The following is a 20,351-nucleotide window of genomic DNA, read 5'->3' on the forward strand; positions in this document are numbered from 1 at the left end:
TAAACTACGTATATTTATTTATAGGATCCCTTTGTTACTTGGATTTAATTGGATAATTTCATTACCCTGGAAACTAAAAAACAAATTAAGTGCCACTTTAAAAATTCAGAAAGTTAATCTCCTTTCTGACCAATATAAAACTACTCTGTATTCTGTTTCAAGCTTAAAATTCACTGTTTTTCAAACAGTGATGAAGTTTTGCCATTAAGAAATGTTTTCTTCCACACCCCCTTGAAACAGAAATGCTGTGAAAGTCTGAGATATAAACGGCTTCTTTAGTGGAGTGGCAGCTGTTTGTTGTATTGTAAGGAACATTAGTTAAATAAATAATAAAACACTCCTTTAAAAATGCTTTAAGGGCACTGCTGGAGAAGTCAGTGTTGATTATACAAAGAAACTTATAAGTTAGCCTCCTACTTTTTAGTTGTTAACATTCTAATGGAGAAAACTCCTACATACTTAAACATGCCTGAAAAATCATAGAAGATGATAGAGGACAGCAGGTGATATCTGAAGCTAGTTAGTGTATAGTCAAATCAAGACAGAAAAACTATTTCAGTAAGAGGATGTAGCAAAGCACTGCTGAAAAGACTAAGATGAAAATAACACCAGAAAGTATATAAATAGCTTTGCATGTCAAGGGCATGTGGATACGTAAGAGATATGAGAGGAAATAGAGAGGACAAGTCACTAATGACATTTTGTATCTTTCTAAAGTTATTGGATTTTATCCTGGGGATTTTAGGTGGGGAAGTGACCCTATCAGCAGTGTGTTTGAAAAAAGATTTTGTATCAGCACCATGAAGGATAAGCCTGACGGGGATCTGAAGCAGGATGAACATTTATTAAGTAGGAGAGATGCAAAGAGCAGTATAGAGGGTACACATTAGTGAGCCTTAACAAATGTTTATTGAGTTGAAATGATTTGAAGAAGTTTGTTGAAACTTTGCTTTTTTTGCGTCTTATTTTTAGAAAATGTCAATAGCAGCTGCTCATTGGATCGCTTCAAAGTTCCTCTACCAAACCCCAGTGAGGGTGAAGTAGTTGAAGTCTGGGTGAATGACCTATCTCATCACAGATACTTCAAAATTGTCATCAAAGGCTCCTGTGTCACTGGCCCCATTGTTTGAAATGATCTATATAGGCCTTGATTCTTATGCAACAGTCTAGTGCACAAGATAGTGTTCTGTTTTTTATAATGGAATTCATTGCATGCCTTAATTATTCCCTTTGCACATGGACAAATTTTCTTTCTTTTTTCTTTTTTTTTTATTAAAAACACTTTTATTTAGTAAGTATAATTTTCCAAAGTACAGTTTATGGATTACAATGGCTTTTCCCCCCATAACTTCCTTCCCACCCGCACCCCTCCCATCTCCAGCTCCCTCTCCCATTCCATTCACATCAAGATTCATTTTCAATTATCTTTATGTAGAGAAGATTGATTTAGTATATATATATATATTTTTTCATTTTCGATTCTCTTTATATACAGATCAGTTTAGCATACATTAAGTAAAGATTTCAACAGTTTGCTCCAACACAGAAACATAAAGTGAAAAATAATAGATGATTTTTTAAATGATGATGATATCAGATCAGACCTATTGTCATGTTTAATCCCAGTGAGAGTCAAGTTGGAAATTGATAATTTCTTCTTTTTTTTTTTACAGAAGATCAGTTTAGTATACATTAAGTAAAGATTTCAACAGTTTGCACCCCCATAGAAACACAAAGTGAAATATATTGTTTGAGTACTCGTTATAGCATTAAGTCTCAATGTATAGCACATTAAGGACAGAGATCCCACATGAGGAGTAAGTGCACAGTGACTCCTGTTGTTGACTTTACCAATTGACACTCCTGTTTATGGCATCAGTAAACTCCCTATGCACCAGTCATGAGCTGCCAAGGCTATGGAAGCCCCTTGAGTTCTCCAACTCTTATCTTGTTTAGACAAGGTCATAGTCAAAGTGGAGGATCTCTCCTCCCTTCAGAGAAAGGTACCTCCTTCTTTGATGACCTGTTCTTTCCACTGGGATCTCACTCACAGAGATCGTTCATTTAGGGATTTTTTTTTTTTTTTTTAATTTTTTGCCAGAGTGTCTTGGCTTTCCATGCCTGAAATACTCTCATGGGCTTTTCAGCCAGATCGGAATGCCTCTAGGGCTGATTCTGAGGCCAGAGTGCTATTTAGGACATCTGCCATTCTGTGAGTCTGCTGAGTATCTCACTTCCCATGTTGGATCACTCTCCCCTTTATTTATTCCATCGGTTAGTGTTAGCAGGTACTAGACTTGTTTATGTGCTCCCTTTGACTCTTAGTCCTTTCATTATGATCAATTGTGAACTGAAATTGATCACTTGGAATAGTGAGATGCATTGGTACATGCCACCTTGATGGGATTGAATTGGAATCCCCTGGTATGTTTCTAACTCTACCATTTGGGGCAAGTCAGCTTGAGCATGTCCCAAATTGTACATCTCTTCCCTCTCTTATTCCCACTGTTATGTTTAACAGGGATCACATTTCAGTTAATTTTCAACACTTAAGAATAACTGTGTATTAATTACAGAATTAAACCAGTCATATTAAGTAGAACAGACAAAAAAAACTACTAAGAGGGATAATGTATTAAGTTGTTTATTAACAGTCAGGGCTATGCTGATCGAGTCACCGTTTCCCATAGTGTCCATTTCACTTCAACAGGTTTCCTTTTTGGTGTTCAGTCAGTTGTCACCAATCAGGGAGAACATATGGTATTTGTCCCTTTGGGACTGGCTTATTTCACTCAGCATGATGTGTTCCAGATTCCTCCATTTTGTTGCAAATGACTGGATTTCGTTGTTTCTTACTGCGGTATAGTATTCTAAAGAGTACATATCCCATAATTTCTTTATCCAGTCTACCGTTGATGGGCATTTAGGTTGGTTCCAGGTCTTAGCTATTGTGAATTGTGCTGCAATAAACATTAGGGTGCAGACCGCTTTTTTGTTTGCCAATTTAAATTCCTTTGGGTAAATTCCAAGGAGTGGGATGGCTGGGTCGAACAGTAGGGTTATATTCAGGTTTCTGAGGAATCTCCAGACTGACTTCCATAGTGGCTTGACCACTTTGCATTCCCACCAACAGTGGGTTAGTGTCCCTTTTTCCCCACATCCTCGCCAGCATCTGTTGTTGGTAGATTTCTGTATGTGAGCCATTCTAACTGGGGTGAGGTGGAACCTCATTGTGGTTTTGATTTGCATTTCCCTGATTGCTAGTGACCTTGAACATTTTTTCATGTGCCTGTTGGCCATTTGGATTTCCTCTTTTGAAAAATGTCTATTGAGGTCCTTGGCCCATCTCTTAAGTGGGTTGTTGGTTTTGTTTTTGTGGAGTTTCTTGATCTCATTGTGGATTCTGGTTATTAACCCTTTATCTGTAGCATAGTTTGCAAATATTTTTCCCATTCTGTCTGTTGTCTCTTAACTCTCCTGACTGTTTCTTTTGCAGTACAGAAACTTCTCAATTGGATGCAATCCCAATAGTTGATTTTGGCTTTGACTGCCTGTGCCTCTGGGTCTTTTCCAAGAAGTCTTTGCCTGTGCCAATATCTTTCAGGGTTTCTCCAATGTTCTCTAATGTTTTGATTGTGTTGGGTCATAGATTTAGGTCTTTAATCCATGTTCAGCTGATTTTTGTGTAAGGTGTAAGGTAGAAGAGCAGATGCAATAATTCTGTTATAAGAAATACAAATTTTCACTAAAAATTGTTATGAAATACTTCACTTTGTTTTCTGATTAGAAGAGCAAGATGCAGTAAGAGAGAGTTTACCATTATGAAAAGGAAAGAGATTAAAAAATGTAAGGGAACAGGTGTTAAGATGTTGGCAAAATGCCTGTAAGCTCTATGTCGCAATGATGGTGCAACAGCTATTTGGTGAACATGACAGATGCTAGGAGTAAATATACATACTATTTCTCAGATAAAAACTAATAGGAACTTTACTCTGGAGGAATTTGGATGTACATCAAGACTGAGGGTAAAGAACAGCTGTATAGGCTGTCTATAGAGGTTACCTTAGCCCATCAAAGTGACAATATTCAAATAGCACAGTCAAAACAAGACAAAAAAGGCCAAACTTGGAGGAAAGATAAGATTAGGCAATTGTCTTACAACTAAAACCTTTAAAAAGATGCACACACACACACACATACACACTTTTCATGTATGTGTATACATGGAAGAGAGAGATAGGAGAGAGAGATGGTGGGAGAGAAGTTTGGATGAATGAGACGATATGAGGAAGTAAGGAAGGAAGGGAGAGAGTAGAGTATTTATCAGTATTGTCTCGTATTTTTTACTTGATTTTTCTCTGAGGATATATCTGTATTACAGTAGGGTTGAATGATTTAAATAAGACATCAAAAGTGACTATTATAATGTATGCTCTATTGGAGGTACTTGCAGAATATTGATGATGTTGAATTATAACAAAATAACTGAGGAGTGGTTGGGAAACAGGATCTGTGTTGGGAAAAAGCATGGGAATGAGGGAGAACAAACATAAACTAAGTTCTGAGGAATGAGATAACTGGGAGTAAAGGAGTCTCATAGGACTAAAATTGGGATTCAGTTACTATTTCTTGGCTTACAGTAATAAAGGAATAATATTGAATCCCAGAAATAGATATTGATAGCACTGTTATTCAGTCTGGACAACTGGATATGATACAAAGTCCCACAACAATTTCTTGGATATAGTTTTGAGTTCCCACAGTCAGACTATGCACAGAAACATTACTATGATTAAGCCTGGAGCTGGAAACATTTTGTTCACCAAGATGGCTGGAGCTGATGAAAGAAAACTCAAGAATTGGAAACACACCATAGACAATTGTTGCAGATCCTCTGCCATTGCCTCCAGCCAGTTTTATTGCTTACTAATTTGACAGCATTTACTGGGTAAAGGGTGCTGCTTCTGTTTACATCTTCTGTTTGCTGCCAAACTGAAGACTTGTTTACATTATTGTTCCACCATAAGTTTATCATCATTAACCTTAACAGCATTATCTGGAATCATAAACTGGTAGGATAATAAAAACAGAGATGTGCAGACATTATCTAATAAGAGATTCATATTATATCACGAATAAGCTGGCCCAAACTCCTTATTTTACTTACTTTAAGTTGGTTAATGCCAAACCATGTAAATATAATTTATAAAATATTGATAGAGATTTTCACCTGGAAGTTAACAATGTGAGGATATAGGTAGCATGTTGTTGGACTTTTCAGTGAGTAGTGTGATTTTTAGTTTGTCAGTGAAGGTTTCTTGAACACATTTTTTTGTGCAGCAATAACAACCATTATGACAAGGGTAACATCAATGGGATAGCTTCTAAGATAATACTTACATATCTTTGGGGAGATTCTCTCAACAAACAGATCCTGATGTTGAGATATACCAGCCAGAGTTTACTGCAGAGTACTTTCAAGAAATCCATTTAATTTTTTAAAAATTTATGTTAGAAGCAGATACAGACACATGGAGAGAAATAGCAGGAGTTCCCATATGCAAGCTCACTACTCAAATGCCCACAACAATGAGGTTGAGCCAAATCCAGAAAACATGATACAATCCAAGTTTCCCACATGGGCAGAAAGAGCTCAGTTACTTGAGTTATACACTAGGGTCTGCATTAACAGTATCTGTAGTCAGGAGACAAAGTTGAGTCTGAATCCAAGCACTCTGATGTGGGACATGAGCATCTTAACTACCAGGCTAAATGCCAACTTCAAAGAAATCTGCTTTTAAGTGTGTGGAAAACTCAGGATTTAGATGGAAAGAAGAATTGAGCTCTGATAAAGTTTCATCAGAGCCTTCAGCCTATCCCATGGGACACTCAATTGCTAGAAGCAATTCACAGTTTCTCCAAGTTGAGTAAAAGGAACCAGATTTTGTATTCATATAAGGCAGTCATTAGATGCGGGTTAGTCTAATGATAGGATGCAGTTTTAGATGAGGTGGTTTCCTAGGGCTGAGGACAGTTTTTGAAATAGACTCTGTTGAGTCCTCAGCATCCAGGTCCTCCAACAACTTGGTCTTGAGTGGTAATCGTTATACCACAGCAACGACTTTACTTGTATGCTGTAGATACCCCTCCTTGATCTGTAACTTTGAATCCCAGATTTCTGACCTTCAGGAAATTGTGAGCACTGAGGGTCTTAACCACATAACTTTTGCTTTACTACTTAAAATGGATTTTTTTTTTTGCAAATAATAGTCCTGGAAGGCAGAAACGTACATTAATTTATTCTAAATTCCAACATGAATTTTTTGCCCTGTGATACATGAAAATTAGATGGAAAATTAGTTGCATACAGAAGCCTTTCAAGATGTTTGTAGGGATCATTGGAATGAGAATTGAGAATAACAAAAATTAGCCTTTATGCATATGTGTTTCTCTCCATCTCTGTTTACATTAAAGATTGTAAGTAAAGACACAGCACCTCAGAAGCAGCATCGTGCTTTCTAAACATACCATCTTTGTCATCTCTACTTATCCTACAATAGGCTTCATCCTTGATCTTTACTAGGAGGAAGTAAGAAAATCAGGGAGGAGATATGCTAGGCATGTCTTCACCAAAACTAGGAGTAAAGAATGATGAGAAGTCCAAAGGGCAGCATCTGGGATGCCATTGGGATACTTGATTTTGTCATGCTATGTCTGCAAAGAAGAAAGCTATAAATTTTGATAGAACTGAGCCAAGGACCTGCAGGCTCCTGTGGATAAAACTCAGAAAACCATCCAATGAGACAAAGAAGCATTCTAATTGTTTTCAAAGTTTGAAAAAGAAAACGAGCCAGGTGATTTTTTTAACTAGAAGTTATTTCATTTTGCTCATTATCTTCTTGAATCTTGGTGCCACTCGTTCTCTAAATCTGATGCATGTCTATCAAGATGGTAGGAATAGTGTCCTGACAAGAATAACAGTATGTGCGAGGAGCCTGGCTAAAAAATAGAGAAAATGGTATCAGAAAAAAAAAAAAAAACTGGCATATAGAAGAGGGTTCTGGAGAACCTTGAGCACAACCTGAGCAGTAATTGCAGAGGAAGTGATGGCAGGGACCTCGGAGGTTCAGGAAGGCCTCTGGAGTACAGACAGCAATACTGATTTTCGAGTGATGTGGGCTGCTGATAGAACTATTAAGCCCATGAAGGAAATCCATGCTGCCCCTGCTGTTGTTCCATCTGTAGAAAATTTTGCATGCCAGTTTTCTTAATTATGGTGGGCAGGGAGGGACTTCCTGTTGAGATGAAGTCTACAGAACAATAAATGAAGAAACTTTTTTTGTGTTATTGAGCCACTACCAAGGAATGTATAATTAATAAGATACAAGGGTATGTTTTATATATGTAGTGGGGCAATTTTTTAACAAATGAACTTTGGAACTGATATTCAGCAAGGAATGGTGCAGCATCCTGAGAATGCTGATTGAGTTAACTACACTAGGCATATTGATTGGACCTCTAACCTTGACGTATGTAGAGTGCCATCATGCTAAAGTGGATGATGGGCTTTTTTCTTTTTAGCCTAGAAAGAGCCTTGAACTTATTTTAACTAGACAAATATATAAAGTTTGCTTGAAATTATACATTTCATTTATGCTTATGTTAAGAATTGAAGAACATTTTGAAACATAGGAAGATTTAAACTATTAAAACAAGATAGCATGGTGTCAGATATAAATCTTAAGTAATCTTTTCATTTATTTGTTTTCTGCTTTTTTATTGTTTATAATTTTATAATGTCCTCAATTCTGTAAAATAGTGCAATGCGATTAGTGTGTTTAAAAGGGCCTCCACCTCTCTAAAATTCAATAGACATATTAATTATTTTTAACCTTTTATATGCTGCTGTTCTCATACCAAGTTTCTCAGTTGGCTTTTCTAATTAGTTATCTGCCTTTGTGATTTAAATAAATGTGAGATTTTCATTTTTGTATATTAAGCTTTCTCTTTAATTACATTAAAAACTCAAGTTTAAGTATCTGAGTTTTTAAAAATGCCTTTTACAAATTAACATGGCAAAGGCTACAACAGTCTACATTTTTAATTGACTTATTAATATGCTCACTTGGTGTTTCATTGGCACTTCAGAGATAAAGTAACATATATAAGTAAAATTTCTTGTAAAATTGTAATAATTTTTGACAGGTAAAATAATATGTTATTAAGTAATTTATCTTAACTATTATAAAATGATTAAGTATAGATATATGATATATAAGAATATGTACAAGTATGTTTTCTCTATAGATATAATGAATTTAGGTTTATTGTATTATAATCTCTAATTGTGGATTGACAGATAATACATATAAATAGACACAGATCAATAGGCATAGATATGGGTTACATGTATTTTTATCAGTGATTTATTATGATTACACACAATTGTATTTTTCTCGTTATTCGGATCTCTATGATGTCAATATAATTTCTGAAGTGCATGCTTAATTTATGGCTCTGTTTTGGAAAACTAGGCTTTGGTAATCCAGTTGTACCTATTCCTCCTCCACATCTAAATCATCAATTTTCAGGTGTTACTTTTCTATTAAAAGGACCCCTATTTACCTAATCATAAAATCATTTTCTATGACTTAGGAATAACTCCTTACAAATAGTGCTTATGGTGATTAATAAACTGTGGACCTAAATAATAAGAAACAATTTTTCACAAGAAAGAATAATATATGAGGATACTTCAAAAAGTTTGTAGAAAATGAAATTAATTGAATAGATAATGAACATGTCCCATAAATTTTTGAAGACCCCTTGAGGAAACAAATATGTATGCACTTTGATTCCCAATATTAATCAATTCAGGTTGGTATAACAAAGGGTTTGGTATGGGCTGTCTTCCAGGCCGGAAAGGGCCAAGTCTTCAATATGCTCTCCTACACAAAAAAGAGAAAGCTTATTAGCTTTGTGTTCCCTTTTTATAGGGACAAAAATCCCATCCATGAGTTTTCTAACCTCATGATTTAATTATCTTCCAAAAGCTCCACTTACATTAACAATTATTCAAAGATTAGTTTTTCAGTGTGCAAATTTTAGTAGAGGAAATACAACCATTTAGGTGATAACATGCCAAAAACTTGTAAAATATGGGAACAATGAAAATAATGTTTTTCCTGGTGCAGATGAAATGAATATATCTGTGAAGGCTACAGAAGAGTTAACATTTGAGTTGTATTGAGAAGCACAGGAGGATTTCCTGAGGACAACTCACTTTAGTATTGAAGAAAGAATCACAGGTAGGAAAAACACAGCTTGGATAGAGATATACAGTTTTACTACTACATGGGTACCCTACAAAGATGATATAATCCAGTGTTTCTTAGTCTTTTCTTTATCACTTGCCTCTTCACAGTGACAGTTTTTAGGTCTCCCTTTTTTCCCTTACTTACCACCCTACTTGCATGAAATTAAATTTCAATGGTGAAAATATTGTTGTACAGTGTTAAGCTTTGCAGAATTACAAACAGTTTTAATATTGAAGAACTGTTTTGCTCCCTCAAGAATCAAATTTAGCTTCATTGACAATATTACCCTTTTGAGAACATATGGCCTAATCTAATAAGACTTAAGCATGAAACACTCTTGTAAAAGAATCTATAATGAGGATATTGGAGAAGTGGGAAGTCTAAGTATACAGATTTCAAGGAATCCATGGGTATTTTAAGGATTTTGGAATTCTGTAGGTAAAAGCTCAGTAATAGAGAGGGAAGACATATGCAGGAAATAGGATAAGTTAGTTGAAAAACAGAAAACTAGAGAAGCACAATAGCGGGAAAGGTGTTTATATTATCCCTTGAAATGGATGAATATCAGAAAAAGATTACATTTTTAGAGAGAGAAACATAATCTAGTCATTCATATTGATGTGACATTCTAAATTATTGAAAATAATTAACATATATAGGTTGTATATCTATTCTATTTATGTATTATGATGATGATGAAGAAGACTTGTTCATTTTCAATATTTTCAAAGATTTATGTAGTAGGATACTGTATGGGATGCCCTATCATTGACTATTTCTAGGATTTCCCCTGTTTTCTTGTCTATCACAACCTAGTGATTATTTGGATTATTTGGCCAAATCTTGGGAGACAAAATAATACAGATCTCTCAATGTGTGAACTCATGAATACATTCTTTGTTACATTGTCTTAATTCAGGTATTATAATATTTTTAATTGTGGACTTTAAGATGTTGAGAATTAGTTTCATGTCAATCACTTTATAATTATAGATTTTCAGATAAAGATTTAGCAAATAATAATAAACATTTATTTTTATGAACAGAATAGCAATTATTTCATGATCCTCATTCTTATAATGACATTATGATAGATTCTGATTTCTAGGCACATTTCCAGATTCTGTCAATCCCTGATATTAATGAGCAACTCATTGTGCATGCTTTAGCATATTCTGAAATAACAATGAACTAAAGATAATGGCCAGGATTATATGTGTTTCCTATTCACTAGACAATTTGGGGTTTTAGAATTTCTGAAAAAGCAGCAGGAGTGCTGAGATATACATGGAATAAGAGCATACCTAGTTTGTACCGAGTGCACTGCAGTGTAGAAGCGGGACCCATCTGACAATTTGTTATTATGCAAGGATGATGAATACAGATTGTTGCAGTCAGGGAGCAAAGGCTTTCTCTAATCAGACTTTTCTTACCTTAAAAATTCCAGGATGACTTTAGTAAGCAAAGCAGGGAGTATAGGAGAGAAATCCTTGAAAGTTTTTCTTTTTATTAGCATTTCTTATTACTTTCTAATATAGAAGAACAATTAGTTACACATACACACAGACACACACACACAAAATGAGAGTAGTAATGACAGTTGACTATCCAGATTAAATTAAAATTATCCAGATGCAATTGTTCTGGATGAGTGTGTTTGTGTGTGTGTTTGTGTGTGTTTGTGATTGTGTGTATGTGTGTATGTGTGTGAGAGTCAGAGAGACAGAGAAAAGAACAGAACTTATGGGCATAAATTGCATTGTTACATATGTGCAAATATTTCATAACTGATTTAAACACCTGTTGGAGTAAAACATTGTATGTATGCTATATTACAATGGAAGATTCATTTCTTACATAATTTTAAAAGAATATTTAGTGTTCATAATAAATTTATCATGAAACCCGTCAGTTTGATTTAAATTGTGTTTAATGGAAGCTCTGTGTTTGTTACATAAGACAGCGATTTTTTTGCAGGCAGTTTTTGTCAAGAATTTACCATTCTAAATCTTGACCTTTATTATGAGTGGTCATTTATTCATTTGTTCTATTTAATGTCTTTAGAAGAAAACTCAAAACTATATATCATAACAATTTAAAGTCAGTTCTAACTAAACCTTTTAAGGTAAACCCACATATCTTGTGCACTGAACTGATTAAATAAAAATATGAAAATATATTTCTGCATTATTCCTTTTCCCCATTTTTTCCATTCTAGTTTGCCTGCAATGTTTTATTATTGTTCCGGGATTTTTTATCCACTTGCATTATCATATCCTTCTTTTGCAGAATCTGTTCCCTTTTCAGTTTTTGCTAAATTGTTTCTTTTTTTACTTGCCATCACCGTATTGTTATGGTTCATTGGCTGTATGTTTTCAATTTCTCATTTTTTCTGCTTCTATTTCATTCTTACTCAGCACTCTCCTCTTTTCTCTCTCCATTCTTCACCTATTCTCTAATAAAATTGGAAGACCTTATATCAAGAACAATGATGTTTATAATTTTCATTTCCTACTCCAAGCAGAACACTTAGCCTCACACATTGACAAATTTTAACTAACATTCTTTCTTTTGACAGTGCATTGCTTAATTTTGGAGTAGGTTGTTTATTATATACCATGTACCAAACACTAATAGAACATACTAGAAATAATACAAAGAATTATATCTATTCCTTTCCTAACATGAACTTACTGGCATGAAACTACAAACTGTTATCATTAGCCATAAATTCACTCTACATCATACCCCCACAGTTTGAATATATTTCTACTGAAATAACAACTTTGTCTCCCCCATTTTATTGTCTAGGTGTTCTCAGAATTTTAATTCAGGAAAGCTGGTAACAATCAAGGCTTCTGATCAGTTCTTATATCAAAAGCATCAACCTCAACACTAGTAATTAATAGCCTTATGTTTGGATCCTGACTTTGTACTTACTTAGTAACAGTACTATCAGTCATAGAGCAGTGTACTGTACATAGCAGTCTTAATAAAATTACTTTGCTGTGAAATATATATGCCAAATAGGACCTATCTACTACAAAGGTTCTCAAACAATACCATGTTGAGATAAAGAAGAAAAATTTTAGGCCAGAAGTAAAACTGAAGATAAAGTCTCAAAGTCAAAACTAATATTTTAGCCCTTATCACAAATGGTAGACCTTTAAACTTACATATCCAGTTTTACCTGAAGAAATAAGATAAACACTACTGGATTTTCACAACAATATCTCAACCTCTATCTAGTTTATCAATTAAAAAGCAAAATAACACAAATCAAATAATATCTAGCTTATAAAAAAACACAATGAAAGACAAAATAATGAATGACAAATACCATCTGGAAAGACTTACTACAAATAAGATCATATCCTAAGGTTTCAGTTGGAATATCTTTTGGGGACCAAAATTCAACCTACCATACTGAGTGATAGAACAAGGTATTCAAACAAAAGTCTGTTTCACCTCAACATCTCAATCTCTTATTCATTAACCTATACTTCTCTTTGTTTTTATCAGATCTTGTGTATTGTGTATAAAGTACATTTATATGCCTTATGTATAACAGTGGACACTTAATAAAAGGTTAATAGCTAAATGTAAGTTAATATGACGCCTTGACAATCTCATGGCATATTATACTGGAATGTATTATACTGTTATTTCTCAGAAGACTACTGCTGGGTAATCACACTGTGTATAGTTCCTACTCCTCTACAAAGATGTCACTAACTTACCACTTCCTCCTTATCATTTCTCTTTGATCTTTAACATCAGGCACCAAAGGAAAATTACAAATTCACTCAGGAAAAAAGTAAAGTGAGAGGTGTGGTCAGAGATCCCCACTTATGCGAAATCAATCATTACTTGCCTCACACTCCTTGAACAAAAGGCAAAAATTATTAGGTACATGCCTTTCAAGTGTCTCTTTTGAAAACTTTTTAAGGTGAATAAATTTCATGTATTTCATATATACAGATTTAGGGATATAGTGATACTTCTCATCCTACCTTCCACAGAGGCCACACACACACACTTCTTTGTCCCTCTTCCCTTACTCCATCTTAATATTTACAATTATCTATTTTCAATTTTTTTTACACATAAGATTAACCCTACAGTAAGTAAAGAGTTCAACAAATAGGAAAAAAACACTATTCCTCAACAACAGAGACAAAGGCAGTAAACAATCATAGAACCTTAAATTGTCAAGTTCATTTTTATACATTACATTTTTTTAGTACTCTATTAGTTACCAAAGATCAGGAAAAATATATGTTATTTGTCTTTTGGGGACTGGCTTATTTCATTAAGTATAATAGTTTCCAATTTCATCCATTTTGTTACAAAAAATAGGATTTCATTCTTTCTTATGGCTGAGTAGTATTACATCCTATACATATATAGCAAAATTTATTTATCCAGTCATTGGTTGAAGGAAATCTGGGTTGATTCCATATCTTAGCTCTTGTGAATTGAGATGAAATAAACATCTGGGTACATATAACTCATATGCTGATTTCATTTCCTTTGGGTAAATCCCCAAGAGTGGAATTGCTGGGTCAAGTGGTATATCAAGTGGTATATCTATTTTCAGCTTTCCAAGGTATCCCCATAATGTTTTTCACAATGCCTGTACTAGTTTACATCCCCACCAACAATGGATTAGGGTACCTTCTTCCCCACATCCTCACCAACATTTATTGTTTGTTTATTTTTATATAAGAACTATTCTAACTGGGGTTAACTGAAACATCATTGTAGTTTTCATTAGATTTCCCTGAAGAGTAGTGATCCTAGCATTTTTTTCAAGTGTCTTTTGGCCATTTGAAATTCTTTTGAAAAATGCCTGTTCAAATCCTTTGCCTGATTCTTAAATAGTCTTTTGTTGTTGTTGAATTTCTTGAGTTCTCTATAGATTCTGTATATTAATCCTTTTTCTCAGTTGCACAAATTTGTAGGTAATTGCCTACTCACTTTGCTAAGTGTTTCCTTTGCAGTCCAGAAGCTTCTCAGCTTGATGTAATCCCATTTCTATTTTTGCTTTAATTGCCTGCACTTCTGGGTTATTTTCTAAGAAGTCTTTGCCTATGCCAGTATATTGCAGTTTCCCCCATTTTCTCTTCTAGTAACTTGATGGTATCAGCTCATAGATAAAGATCCTTAATGTATTTTTAGTTGATTTTTGTATAAGGTGTAAAGTAGGGGCCTTGTTTCATACATCTGCATATGGAGATCAATTTTCCAGTACATTTTGTTGAAGAGAGAGTCCTTTCTTTAGGGATTGATTTTAGCTCATTTGTCAAAGATACATTAGTTTCTGTTGCATGGATTGATTTCCACAGTATCTGTTCTGTAACATTGGTCTACATGTCTATTTTTTGCCAGTTCCAGGTTGTTTTGATTCTAACTGCCCTATAGTAAGTCATGAAATCTGCTACTGTGATGCCTCTGGCTATGTTTTTGTTGTATAAGATTACTTTAGCTATTTGAGGTCTTGGGTTTCCATATGAATTTTAGCATTGTTTTTCTACGTCTCAGAAGAATAACACTGGTATTTTAATAGGGATCACAATGAATCTGCAAATTGCTTTAGGTAGTATGGACACAATAATGTTATTAATTCTTCCAATTCATGAACATGGACGATTTTTCTTTTTTTTGTGTGTCTTCCTCTATTTTTTTAATATTTTGTAATTTTCATTATTTTCATTGTAGACATCTTTCACTTCCTTGGTTAAATTTTTTCCAATGTCTTTAAGTATTTGTAGCTGTTTAGAATGGGATTGATTTTAGAAGTTCTTTTTATAGCCATGACATTGTGTGTACATAAAAAGGCTACTGGATTTTGTGTGTTAATATTACATCCTGAAACTTTACTAAACCTATTTACGAGTTGCAGTAGTCACTAAGTCGATTCTTTTGGTTATGCTATATATAGAATCATGTCACCTACAAATAAAAATAATTTTAGTTACTTCTTTGCAATCTGTACCACTTTTATTTCCTTTTCTTGCCTAATGGTTCTGGCTAAAACTTCCAGGAATATATTGAATAGCAGTGGGCATGATTGTACAGTGCCAGATCTTGGTGGAAATACTTCCAAGCTTTCCACATTCAATATGATTCTGGCTGTGGGTTTGTGATGAATTGATTTGGTTGTGTAGAGGAATGTTCTTTCAATACTCAATTTATTTAAGGTTTTTATCATGAAAGGATGTTGTATTTATCAAATGATTTCTCTGTACCTATTGAGATAATCCTATGGTTTTTATTCTTCAATTTGTTATTGGTTTGCATATGTTGGACCATCCCTGGGTACCAAGGATAAATCCTACTTTGTCCTGGTGAATGATCTTTCTAATATATTGTTGTGTTTAATTAGTAGTATTTTTATAAGGATTTTAGTGTCCATGTCCATCAGTGATATTTATATGCAGTTCTCTTTCTTATTTGTTTCTTGTTCTGGTTTTGGAATTAAGATGATTCTGGTCTCATTGAAGGAGTTTGGGAAGATTCCCTCCATTTCAATTGTTTTTGTATAACTTGAGAAGAGTTTTAATTGGTTCTTGCTTTAAAGTCTGGTAGAATTCAGCTGTGAAGCCATCCAGTACTGAACTTTTCTTTTGGGGGAGGGCCTGTATTACTGATTCAATCTCCCTGTTGTTTATTGTTCTGTTTAGGTTTTTTTCTGTCTTTATGACTCAATTTGTGTGAATTGTGTGTGTCCAGCAATTTATCCATTTCTACTAGATTTTCTGCCTTCACAGTCTTTCATAATGATGACTGTGTTTCTGTGTGTATAACATCCTTAAGCATCATTTATGAGGCTGGATACATAGTGACAAATTCTTTCAATTTCTATTTGTTATTGATGGATTTTTTAATGTTCATTCATAAATGAGAGCTTTACATGTACCCTATTCTAAGTTGACAGCTAGTTTTCTTTTAAGACTTGGACTATGTCTCTCCATTCTCATAGTCTGTAGGGTTTTGATGAGAAATTAGATGCAAGTCCAATTGGAGATCCTTTAAAAGTAATCTGGCAATTCTCTCGTATACATTTTAGAATCTTTTCTTCATGTTTTGCTGTTGAAAGCTTGACTACAGTGTGTCATGGTGAAGATCTTTTCTCATCATGTATATTAGGAGTTCTATGTGCCTTATATATTTGGAGATCCCTTTGTTTCTCCAAATTAGGGAAATTTTTTTGTAATTGTTTCACAGAATAGGCCTTCTAGTTCATTCTGTATTTTCACACCTTCAGGGATTCCTAAGACCCATATTGGTAAGTCATGTAATAGTATCCCATAAATCTCAAACATTCTTTTTGTTTTTAATTTTTCTCTTTTATCTATTTCCAAAAGAGTGATCTTCTAGCTTGGATATTTTTTCTTTTGTGTCACCAAGTCTGTTGTTAAGGATTTCCATTGTATTATTTATTTGACATTGAATTCTTTATTTCTTTTTTTTTTTGACAGGCAGAGTGGACAGTGAGAGATAGAGACAGAGAGAAAGGTCTTCCTTTGCTGTTGGTTCACCCTCCAATGGCCACTGCGGCCGGCGCGCTGCGGCCGGTGCACTGTGCTGTTCCGATGGCAGGAGCCAGGTGCTTATCCTGGTCTCCTATGGGGTGCAGGACCCAAGTACTTGAGCCATCCTCCACTGCACTCCCTGGCCACAGCAGAGAGCTGGCCTGGAAGAGGGGCAACTGGGACAGAATCCGGCGCCCCGACTGGGACTAGAACCCGGTGTGCTGGCACTGCAAGGCGGAGGATTAGCCTAGTGAGCCGCAGTGCTGGCCTGAATTCTTTATTTCTAATATTTCAGTTTGATTTCTCCTTAAAATCTCAATCTCATGGGAAAATTTTTCCTCGACGTCATGTTTTGGATTTCTTTGACTTATGAATTTGCTTCTCATTACTTCTGAGTAACCTTGTGATTAATCTGCTGCATTCCTTTCATGCATTTCATCCATCTATTCATTTTCACATTATAATACTAAGTGTTGTTGTGTTCTGGCAGAAAAGTCATATTGTGCTTGTTCTTGTTTCTTGAGTTTTTGTGTTTATTTTTAGGCATTTGTGGAAATACTTGTTGATTTTCTCTTATGATGGCTTTTATCTTTGAATTTAGTGTCTGTGGCTTAATGGAGTATCTGCTCTTTCAGTGAATACCCAGAGGTGTGTGCTAGTTTTGTTCAGGTAACTCTGTTCAGTGCTCCAGGGTGGAAAAAGTATCTAGTATGACACCCAACTTATGCATATTAAAACTCCTCTATTGTTAGCAGAGGGGCCAGTGTGACCACATACATTGACATAATAACACCTTCACCTCCTCTCTTCCAAGATGATCAGTGTCCAGGTTTAGCCTATAGTGTATGCAACACTCACCCATACTGCCACATGAACCACACAAAAGATCTGTGCAGTGCTCAGTGTGAACATGGATCCCTCTTCAATGACCCAACCCAGGCAGTCAAGAAACTAAACCTCTGTCACCAGAGTTTCCCAGAGACACAACTATACCTTAAGCCCTATCAAGCAGGCACAGAATTCCCAGAGTCACAGTGCACAAGGCTCCCATAGTCACAGGGTGCAGAGGATGCACTCTGCCATGCTAGCCTGTGCAGTCCTTGGAAAAAGCAGAAATGTTCCCAGAGCCAACTGCCTGTTGGTTCTCTATCTTGACAGTTTGAGCTCCTGAGCCTGTATAGGGAGGATGAGGGCACCTCACAGAACTCATTGGGTGCCTAATCCCCTCTCAATTGTCCCAGCCAGATTCAAAATCACTGGAAATGCAGATTTTCCCTCTGGGGACATCCCCTGGTCTCGCACAAGAGCCACCACAGTCTATTGTGTCAAAGTATGCCTTTTAGATTCCAGTTTCCAGGTGCATTTTGGGGATTGAGGAGAAAGAAAAGTACATTTCCTTCCCTAGATTAGGTAGGTACCTTGCCTCCCATTTGGATGCCAGGCCAGACTCAAATACAGTGTGGACTGCATGGCTCTCCCTCAGACAGTATCCCCAGTGGCAAGGCAGCTTCAATCTGCTGTCATCTCACTCTCCAAAGCTGGCATCTCCTCCAGGTCCTGGCTTCAGGCATCACATGTAGTATCTAAAATCAATGCTGCACATCTGCACCCTCCATGTTGCTCCATGGCCTCCTTCTTCCTTCTGTAGAATTTCTCCTGTAAACTACAACTCTCCAGTGGGGATGCATTTTCTCCACTTTTTTCATTCTATTTTCCCCTCGTTTAAAGCAGTATATCTTTTTTCTATTCTGCTGTCTTGGAATACTAACTACTCAACATTAAAAAGAGGATAAAGTCTTATTCACAACATGGTTGCAACTAGAGGTAATTATGTTAATTATGTTAAGTGAAACAAGCCAAGTTTTACATGATCTCACCCATGTGGAGTAAAAAAAAAAAAAAAAAAGTGATCTTACAGAATTGAAAACATAATGGTAGTCACCTGAGAATGGGGAGTAGATTGGGAAAAGGCTATATAATGTGTACTAAGTTGTAGTAAGATAGGAATAAGAAGTTCTGCATTTTTAGTTCATATTAAGGTTACTATAGATACCGTTCTGCATATTTCTGTATACAAAGCGATACAATTGAAGAAAAGATTTTTGATGTTCATGCTATTAAATGTTTGAGGAGACAAAGATATTTACCTTGATTGTACAACACAAAATCTCTCTCTCAGTCTCGTTAAGTCACAGACTAATCCATAAAAAAGGCACTTTTATATTTCTCAATATATTTTTAAAATATTTCTAAGTTCATCCAAAGTGACTACTATGAAAAAAGCTATGCACAACTTCAAAATTTTTGTACCAGAATAAGTTTATAATTAATTTTACTTTTTGCAAAATTTAGAAAGTGCCCACATATTTTAAAACAGGGGATTTACATGAATGTCGGTCACTTACGAGTTTCTGATAGTAATACAAATTCAAATAAGAAAGAATAATGATTGCAAGATCCCCTAAAGATAAAGGAGATGACATCAAAATTACCATCTTCATTCTAATAATATAATTTCTGTTGCATGATGCAAATATTTGATGCATTTTGGAAAGTTATAAAATTTTACATTCAAAAACTAAATTTACTTAAAAGAGTACTGAAATTTCATATTGAATGATTTTAAGAGGTGAAGAAGTCTATTTTAAAATAAATGCTCACTGGAACTTAAAGTAACATGTTTAAAAGTTAAATTTTACATACCAAATCTGCTTTACAAAGAGAAACAGATTTCAAGTTCTAGACAAGATAGAATCAACATATTTCTAAGTATTCTTCATGTTAAGTGCAGCTAAAAATATAAAACAACATAAGAAAAATAGAATAAAGAAGTCAGACCAGCTAAGGACCTACCTGTGTAGGTTTTCTTTTTGCCTCATTTTTCCTGAACTGGGTACTGGAGAAGCCTGCAAACGGAAAGTACCAAAGGCTCATGTAGCTCTTCTCCCTGAATGACTACAAAAGTACTACTAGTTTATTTTCCAGGTTACGAATAAATATTATCAAGCGGGCAAATTTATAAATATGGGATCATGGATTAATGAGGATTATATGGTAATGTAAAAATTTGAAATTTAGTTTTAAATCCGGAGTATGAATGTGCACAAACACACACACAATGATTTGTATTGGAACTTCCATTTTCAAGTTAGGAGTAGACAAGAAAAAACTTGAAAACATTTTACTTGCACTTTTGATCAGGTTAAACAAATAAGATTTTATGTCTAAAGGCACAGTTCACAAATTAGAGATAATACCTGTCTTCTCTTCTATAATAGGAGAACCAATGCCTTCTTTCTTTTTAAAAGAAGGACATTTATCATCCCTACAGATCTGGAAAAAAATGTGTAATTTAAAGCACAATACTATATAACTGAGGAAAGTGAAGTCTGTTATGGGAAGAATATTAACCAAGATGAACAAATAATTATTAGTCTAGTATATAGAAATGGAAATTAATGGGCAAATAGAGTGATACATGAAACTTTACTTACAA

The 20,351-nt window shown here is 34.8% G+C and overlaps 1 long non-coding RNA gene across 2 annotated transcripts in view; it reads left to right on the forward strand.

Annotated features, from left to right (window-relative positions):
* LOC149124529 (uncharacterized) overlaps positions 1-20,351 on the forward strand; it is a 195,216-nt gene that overhangs the window by 59,926 nt on the left and 114,939 nt on the right. The window contains exon 2 of one of the 2 annotated variants that reach the window (XR_016212795.1): positions 9,195-9,308. The exons of the other annotated variant lie outside the window; for it this stretch is intronic. This is a non-coding gene — a long non-coding RNA (uncharacterized LOC149124529). The remainder of the gene's footprint in view (positions 1-9,194; positions 9,309-20,351) is intronic. 2 annotated transcript variants of the gene reach the window in all.

This window comes from Oryctolagus cuniculus, chromosome 9 (assembly GCF_051225735.1).
Source record: "Oryctolagus cuniculus isolate XC-2025 breed Fujian yellow rabbit chromosome 9, ASM5122573v1, whole genome shotgun sequence".
NCBI classification, from domain to species: domain Eukaryota; kingdom Metazoa; phylum Chordata; class Mammalia; order Lagomorpha; family Leporidae; genus Oryctolagus; species Oryctolagus cuniculus.